The following is a 7,592-nucleotide window of genomic DNA, read 5'->3' on the forward strand; positions in this document are numbered from 1 at the left end:
CCTCCTAGTGAATCACATCGTCGGCTCCCGCCCGGGGAGGCAGGGCCGGGGATGCGGCACCGCGCGGGGGTTTCGCGGCTGAGCCGGTCCCACGCTCGGAGCCGCGTCACTCGTGTACGTGCAGCACCACACTGCTGCTGCTGCGGGACGAACCCACACCCAGCAGCGGCCAAAACCTCTGCCCGGGGCTGCCTGACCTCCAAAGGAAGGAGGGAGAGGACTGGGAAGAGGATGACCAAGGCTGCCAGCACAGCTCGGGGGCTTCACCCAAGGCTGTGCAGCCGCGGTGCCCTCTCTCCCTCCTGTGGGCACGTTGTCACCCTGAGCTGCTCAAGTGACTGAAACCAGGGTCTGCACCCGCCGCTGCCAAGGCCTGACACGCCAATTAGAGAGTCATTACTCTGTTGGGTAACATTTTCCCTCAATGACTTAGGAACTTTAACCCAATTTTGAAATGTAGGGGAGGCTAAACTAGATTACCTTAGCTCAACTGCTCATGCCATAAGCCCTTGAGAAGTGGGACTGGAGAGTTTTTCCTCCAGAAACCTTTTGTTGGCTCACAAAATCCTCGTTTTTTTCTTAGCTCAGACACCAAGAGGGGGAGTTTTCAACTTCCAAAAATAAATCAAAGACACCACGATGCCTGTAGGGTATTTGTTTCTCCATTGGAACGTGAACCTGGTGGTTTAGTTTAAGGGAGGCTAAGCTAACTCTCACATTTTCTGCATTCCTCTTTTTCCTGATAGATCAAGATCGACAGGTTTGAACTGTTGTTTTAATGAAAACCTACTACTCCTGAGAGGGTTTCCTGTTTTAGAAAGATGATATTTCAGAGCTACAAAATTCCAAACAATTTGACTTGCTATCACCTTCGTCAGGTCCCTTAACCTCCTTATGCCTCAGCTGGGCATTGATGAAAGGTGGGTGATTTTTATCCACTAATAAAGAGACATCTACAAAATCATAATCCGTCCCTAAAAAGAGGGCTCTTTAAGTGATACCCTAAAGCTGTGTCCACAAGGTGCAAATCAGAGATTGTTGAGTGAGGTCTTGGAAAGAGCCACTTGTACCAGGGCACGACCAGAGCCCCTGGCACCAGCCCCTGCCAGCCCCTTGTAGAGTCACCTCCAGCTCCTCCACCTTTATTCCTGATCCCTGGCCGCCAGAAAACCTCATCTGCGCTTTTGGGTAACAACCACAAGTTGAAGCAGCCTTTAGCCTCTAATTAACTGGAGTTAAATCACCACATAGCTACCCCCAAAGTTTCATGGAAATTAGGCCAACACTCCAGCCAAGTCCTCTTTTTTCATCTCTCATCTCTCATTCAAGCTGCTGGTAGGTTTCCCCCTCCCCTGTGCATGTGGAACCCTGAAAACACTCTGGGGTAAATCTAAATATGACCAACCTCAACAGTGCATCTCTGGAGAGTTTTCAGAGCTTAAGCTCTGCAACTCAGAGTAAGTTTGGGGGTAGGTGCAAATCCCTTGTTGAAGGTTCAGGTATTTGTTTTAAAGTTACAAGTACAAGAGGACTCCCTGAATAAATTTCTGGTCCAGGAAACTGAGCTTCAGCTCCCAGTTTTGTTAATTCTGCAATCCAAAATGTTTTCTTTGCTGTTTTTTTCCCCTGACTTTTAAAGGCAATTAGGATTTTCCAACTGTTCTAACAATTTAGATGCTCTAATACGTAAAAACACTTTCTTGTGTTACAAAAGTTTCTCCAAATTGTAAAACGCGTTACAAAGGGGAGGGAGCCAGCCCCATGTACACTGTCTGGACTGCTCTTCTGGCAGAAAATGACAGCTGGCAGTGTGCAAGGCATGGAAAAATAACTTATCACCCAGATCCTTCAAACAGTCAAAACCGCCTTAGCTGGGCAAACCGGCACTGATTTCTCAGAACTAATCCCTGGAGGTACAGGTCTGCTGACGTCAAGCCTGCTGTGGTTATTGCAGGGCTCATAGCCCTTCTAACATTCTATCTGCAAGCCCCAGTCCAGCCCACTGCACAGAGAAGCTCTTCAGAAGTTTCTGATAGGGGTGGCTGGGACTGTCGAGGGCCCTTGACGCCTCCCCACTCACCTGCTCCAACTGTGCAGCCGAGGGTTTTAGGGATCTCTGAAGCTCACACTTCAAGAAGCCAGCTGTTGTCCTGCTTGACGCAGAAATCCTCCTGGAACTTTGCTGCTTCCTGTCCGAGCTCCTCTTTTAAAGCCACATTTTCTGCCTGCAATCCGAAAGAAGCCTATAATAAAGGAGAAGACAGCAAAGCTCAGGAAAGCACTTATCTGACATGTAAAAGCTCACAGGTGCAACAGGAAGGGATGCACATGCCCATCAGGAAAATGGGAAAGGCATTAATGATTTTCAGAGCTAGATTCTCACTTGTTATTTCTCTCTGGCTATTATTTTTGAAAGACTTGAGGATTCCTTTTATCAGGGAATGTTTCTGGAAAAGTTCTTGCAGAAAGAGCTTCTTTTTTTTTTAAATCCCTTTGCATTTCAGGTAGATGAAGCACTTCATAAGTACTGCTCAAGCGCAGGAGTAACTGGGATTTTGGGGGATGCTGAGACTTATCAGCTTGCTGGAGCTGCTGGAGCAGAGCCAACAGCTGTGATGAACCAGCCCTGTGCTGGTGGTGGGATGGTACATCCCTGCCCCACAGACCTGCCGGTGAGCTGCTTCCTTCTGAATGCAGAGCTGCACGTGGCCACATTTTCTGCTTCCCCCGTTCTGCAGCGCAGACATCCCCCGGGGTCCCAGAACTGCAGGATGAAAAAGTCATCCTTCCTTCTGGCCTGGATCCTGGACAGACATGTGCACATGCTTAGTGCTGAGCATGTGAGTAGCAACACTGATCTCCATGGAGCAATCCGCACGCTTGAGCCTCTGCACATTTGGGAGCAGGGGAGAGGAGGACACTGGGTTCTCTGGTTGCCTGTTTTACATACCACTCCTGGAGATCCCACCCAAAAGAGAGCTGCGCAGCAGGATGGCGCTGAGCTACACAGCTATTTTTATTTCCATCTCTTGTGGCCTTGCTGAGCCCTGCTATGAATTATCTGGGATATCACACCCCAGACGAGTCCAAACAACAGGTCTTGCTGCAGACTGTCTGTGTTTAGAGGGATGATCTAGTTACTGCTTTCCCCCCACCCCGTCTTCTTCCTTATTCCCATTAGTGACACGCTGGCTGCAGAGAAAAGTTATTCATGCTCCAGAAATGTAATATTTACTCAAAACAATTTTTATTTGGCTTGGCTTCTTCCCAGTGCCATAAAGTGATAGCCAGCCCCAAGTGCTTACATAGACAACATGTGCATCTGAGTCATATTTATGATCCCCGTTATAAAAAGCACACAACCTTGTTTTTTGGTGCAATAGGATGGGACTGAAGGCATCAGCACATCTTGAGCATAGCCTGTCTCTGGAATCTGCAGAAATTTGCCATGCTCCAAATTTAGAACTTGTGGGTGGAAGCTCGGTCAGGAGCCAACTTTTTATACCATTACATCACAGGAATTGAGGGCTTCGTGCCAAGGATCCAAGGAAATTAATAAAGAGCAGAGGCTGTCCAGCTGTTTGAATTTAAAGTCATGGCAGAGAGGTAATTATTAATAAATATGGCTTTATTCGGAACATCGTAATCTCGTTGCTTAAATTGAACATATCCCCTCTCTTTACTGCAGTTTACTATTCTGTTAGAACTTGCAAAGACAATAGGAAGGGATTAACATCTGTAAGAGAGAGGCCCAGGGAAGCTGGGATCCTTCTCGACAGAGGCCACGCTCCAGTGATGGCTCTCCAGCTGAGCACCGCTCCGCCGCTGCCAAGGGCATCGCGGCTCCCCCGGCTGCGGGAGGGGGCTGGAACGTGGCGTGCATTCTTCCAGCTAAAACACACAAGGTCTCCAATGGACGGGGATCAAAGCCATAGACAGCTAATTTGAAGAGAAATTCAATTTGTTTGACCTCCCTGTGCTGGGGCAGCCAGTGCAAGCTCAAATGTCACAGCCTCCAGGGAGCTGATGGTAAAGCACGGGGCCACGTACCAAGAGGCACAGGGTGACCTGAGCGACCTCCCATCCTGTTTAGGATGCACCGTGTGTGCCCATAGCCCTGGCAGGGCTTGGTCCTGGGTGCAGAGTGTGGCTGGGCTTGGGGAAGGGCCGTGCTGGTGCTGGGAGGGGGCCACTGCCCCGTGCCCCCACAGACTGTGGAGCCCGGGTCTGCCACATGCCGCTTTCGGCACCTCAAACGCACAGCGCACACGACAGGCACCTTACAAGCCCCAGCCCACAGCCCCAGCAGGACAGGCTCTGCAGGAAAACACCTGGCTCTGCACACAGAAAGGGGTCAGGGGTCCCAGGGCTTGGTCTGCAAGCCAAGGGCTGAGCACAGGCTTGTCATGAAATACACAGCCAGGAGAATACAGCAGTGTCTTTGGGAAAGGGGCTCCCCTGATGCTTAAACCACAGAAATGTTGGTATGCAGCTTCAGAGATTTACAGCTTATACTCTCCTCAAGGGTATGCAAAAGCCATGAGTAATTAAAAATATGGCTCTGGGTTCTCTAGGAAGTTCCCTATTTCCATTTTACAGATAAACAAGCTGAGGTGAAATCAACTGAAAGCTGCTTCAGTGGAACGATACTGCCAGCAAGCCAAACGTTAGAGTTCCCCGGGAGATGTTCCTGCACCCACAGACACCTCGTCGTGCTTGCACATGTATTTCTTGCAGCAGCACATACCAAACAGGTTTATGCATCCATCCCTCACCAGGAGCCAGTACAGCAAAGACTGGGACTTGCAGCTTCCAACAGCCCCAGCTTTTGTCTAATCACACACACACACAAAATATTAAAAAGTATGGTTTAAAAACCATAACCAGCAGGTTAAAAAAAAGTAAAAAATAACCACTTCAACGATGTGATCACAGGGTGACAATTTCCACAAAGGAAAGAAGACAGTCACTGATAGGGATAAAAAGCAGAAATCAAGTCAATTAAATTCAGTGATCTTAGAATCACAGAATAGTTTAGGTTGCAGAAACCTCTAAGTCATTCCTCACTTCTTAAATGTGGTGTTTCCACCAGCAACACAGGCATGGGCACGCAGGGGGTGTTACAAGAAGTCAGGCTGCTCTAGATTCAACAGGCTCTATTACTGGATAAACCTCTTGTTTTTTACCTAGAAAAATAATGATGCCAACCATTCATTCCTGCCAGAGAACCTCGGAGAGATCCTGGCCCTGCTCAAGTACAATGCTATGCATTTTTTGTCTCAGCATGTAGCTGCTCATGCTGGACTGTGTATTTTATGTTTCTGTGAACAGCTGTGAACATCTAAAGATTAAAAACCTCAGGTTTATTAAACATCCCACTTATGGTCAAGAGAAGCCCTCTGTGACGCATGACTCACAGAGGGAAGCTGGGACACTGCAGTGGGTGAGGAGAGCCTTTGGCTGCTGCTTCCCTGCAGGGTGGGAGACCTTTCTGGGTTCTTTCTGGTAATCTGGACTGGCTCCTGGAGCTGGCTTGTGCATGCTGGGAGCATTTTACATGGCTCTGAAGCTCCACCTCAAAACAGAATGGCATGAAGAGACTTTGAGGAGGGACAATACAGGGTTTTCCTCAATGGCTAAAAATACCTGTAATACAGGACTGAAAAGGACAAATGGACTTCAGTGATTGGATAACTTGAGGAAAAATTAAAACAAAAAATTGTTATTGGGGCAAAAAACTCCCCAAAAAGTATCACCAGATATTTGCCAGAGCAAAAAGGCAAAGGAGTCTTTATTTTCTACATGAGTGCCCCATGGTGGGTTTAGTTTGAGGAGTGAAGTAGCCATTTTACCTGCAGTATTATGCTGTTTGGTACCCCAAAGCTTGTTGGTGTGTGTGGTCCTCTTGCATGAGAGAGTCTGCAAAGGCAATGCCACTGCTCTTTCCACATGAGGATAAAGGTGGAAGAAAAATGTCAGCAAAATGAGCAGCCTTAGGGGTATCATCATGCACCCGAGAAGCTGGGAATGCCTACCTGTCAGGATGCTCATTGTCCTCAGCCCTTCCTTTCAGGTTCTGCAGGACAGTAATCCCACTTCCTGGAGTGCTGCATTAGACAAGTAATTGTAGTTAGCAAGTGATTCTATGGAAGTAGCTGAAACACTTCAAGCTATAGCCCAACAAATTTCTAACCCATGGCTAATCTCCAACTCTCTTCCCACCAAAGTCAGAAGAAATCCCTCCTGCCCCATCTACAGTTCTTAGAAATGCAGCCAGCATTTAAAATTTTGGAGATCGTGCCCATTCTTATAACTGGGCAAGAGTCAGATTTCCATAATGCTACTCCTGCTGCAGAGACACTTCCTTCCCAGAAGTTCCCTTGTCTCCAGCAGACCATCCCTTATTTCACTACTAGTTCTAGATGCAGCCAAGCATCATCCTATTTAAAAGCCCTCTTCCAACAGCGGTAGCAATAAACACATTTGGCCAGCTAATTCACCTTCTGCAGTCACGGAGCTGGACTAACAACCTGCCATATCTTCTGGCACTGTAGCTTGTAAAACCAACTCCAACTGGTAGCACAGAAGCATAGAAAACATGGAGAAGGGCTTTATGAGACGGTGGGTTTGTGGCTTCTTATTTTGACTTGTTTCCATGAGATTCTTAAAAGTCTCAAGCTGGAATGAAGGGACCTTGGTTGCGCCTTATTTTCCAGCAGTTTCTTTCAAAGATGAGTCATTTGGAAAGCACGGAAAGTATCACAGTAATTGCTTTGATGTCTTTAATAGAAATTTGGGATGGATTTGAAAGCAATGAGGGAAGTGCTGTTATTTCCTTTTGGAATGGCAGCCTGACATGACTGGTGCTGTTATACAACACAGCGACCAAACAGCAGTGCACACGCGAGCCTGGCAGCGGCCGAGGAGCTTGTCCTCCTAATCAAGTTTAGATCTGGATGCTGATGGACTCAGCAAACAAACACTCATGTTTATTATAACAGAATGAACAGAATGTACTACAGAGAATATGACTCACTTTTCCATAGGACGCCTGTCTATTCTCCGGGTTTGGATAAGGAAATGTTGCACCTCTCGCTTACAGTTTGTTTTACAAAGTTTTAATGAGCCTGTCCCAGTGAGCTGTCACCCTGCCACATAAAACCTGATCCATTTGCCTTTGTGAAAATAAGTGTGGCTTTTGACAGGACACCCTGCACTAGGCCCTACTAAATCAGCCAGCCAGACTCACTCACAGGTGGTTTTAGTCTGGAGTGCTTTTTGAAATGAAAATATGCAGCCAGCCTCAGCAGCATGTCGGCTGCTTTCCCTTGGGTGACAGGCTGTCCTGCTGCATCCAAAGAACCCCTCCTCCTCCTTCTCTGCGGGACAGAGCCTGCCTTTTAAAACCATGACTTTCCGTAAGAAAAGAGTTTGTTGAAAGCAGAGTTCGAGGAAGGGGCAATGAAGAAATGATCACATTTTTAATTCAAAACATGTAAAACTCAAAAAAAGCTGCCTATTAACTCACAGGAAATTCTGATTAAAGTAGGTGTCCTTACAGGACCCTCCTGCAAGAAATTCAAATGATGGCA

General features: G+C 47.4%; 1 long non-coding RNA gene across 5 annotated transcripts in view; it reads right to left on the bottom strand.

Moving 5' to 3' along the window:
* The window catches only part of LOC108444958, a 46,432-nt gene that overhangs the window by 3,011 nt on the left and 35,829 nt on the right, over positions 1-7,592 (bottom strand). For 4 of the 5 annotated variants that reach the window (XR_001859677.1, XR_001859679.1, XR_001859680.1 and 1 more), the window contains 2 exons: positions 6,036-6,107; positions 2,081-2,243 (listed from right to left, as the gene is read on the bottom strand). This is a non-coding gene — a long non-coding RNA (uncharacterized LOC108444958). Of the gene's footprint in view, positions 1-2,080; positions 2,244-5,852; positions 5,942-6,035; positions 6,108-7,592 lie in introns of all 5 variants that reach the window. The other variant, XR_001859681.1, reaches the window with a different exon arrangement.

Source organism: Corvus brachyrhynchos, unplaced genomic scaffold (assembly GCF_000691975.1).
Source record: "Corvus brachyrhynchos isolate BGI_N302 unplaced genomic scaffold, ASM69197v1 scaffold542, whole genome shotgun sequence".
NCBI lineage: Eukaryota > Metazoa > Chordata > Aves > Passeriformes > Corvidae > Corvus > Corvus brachyrhynchos.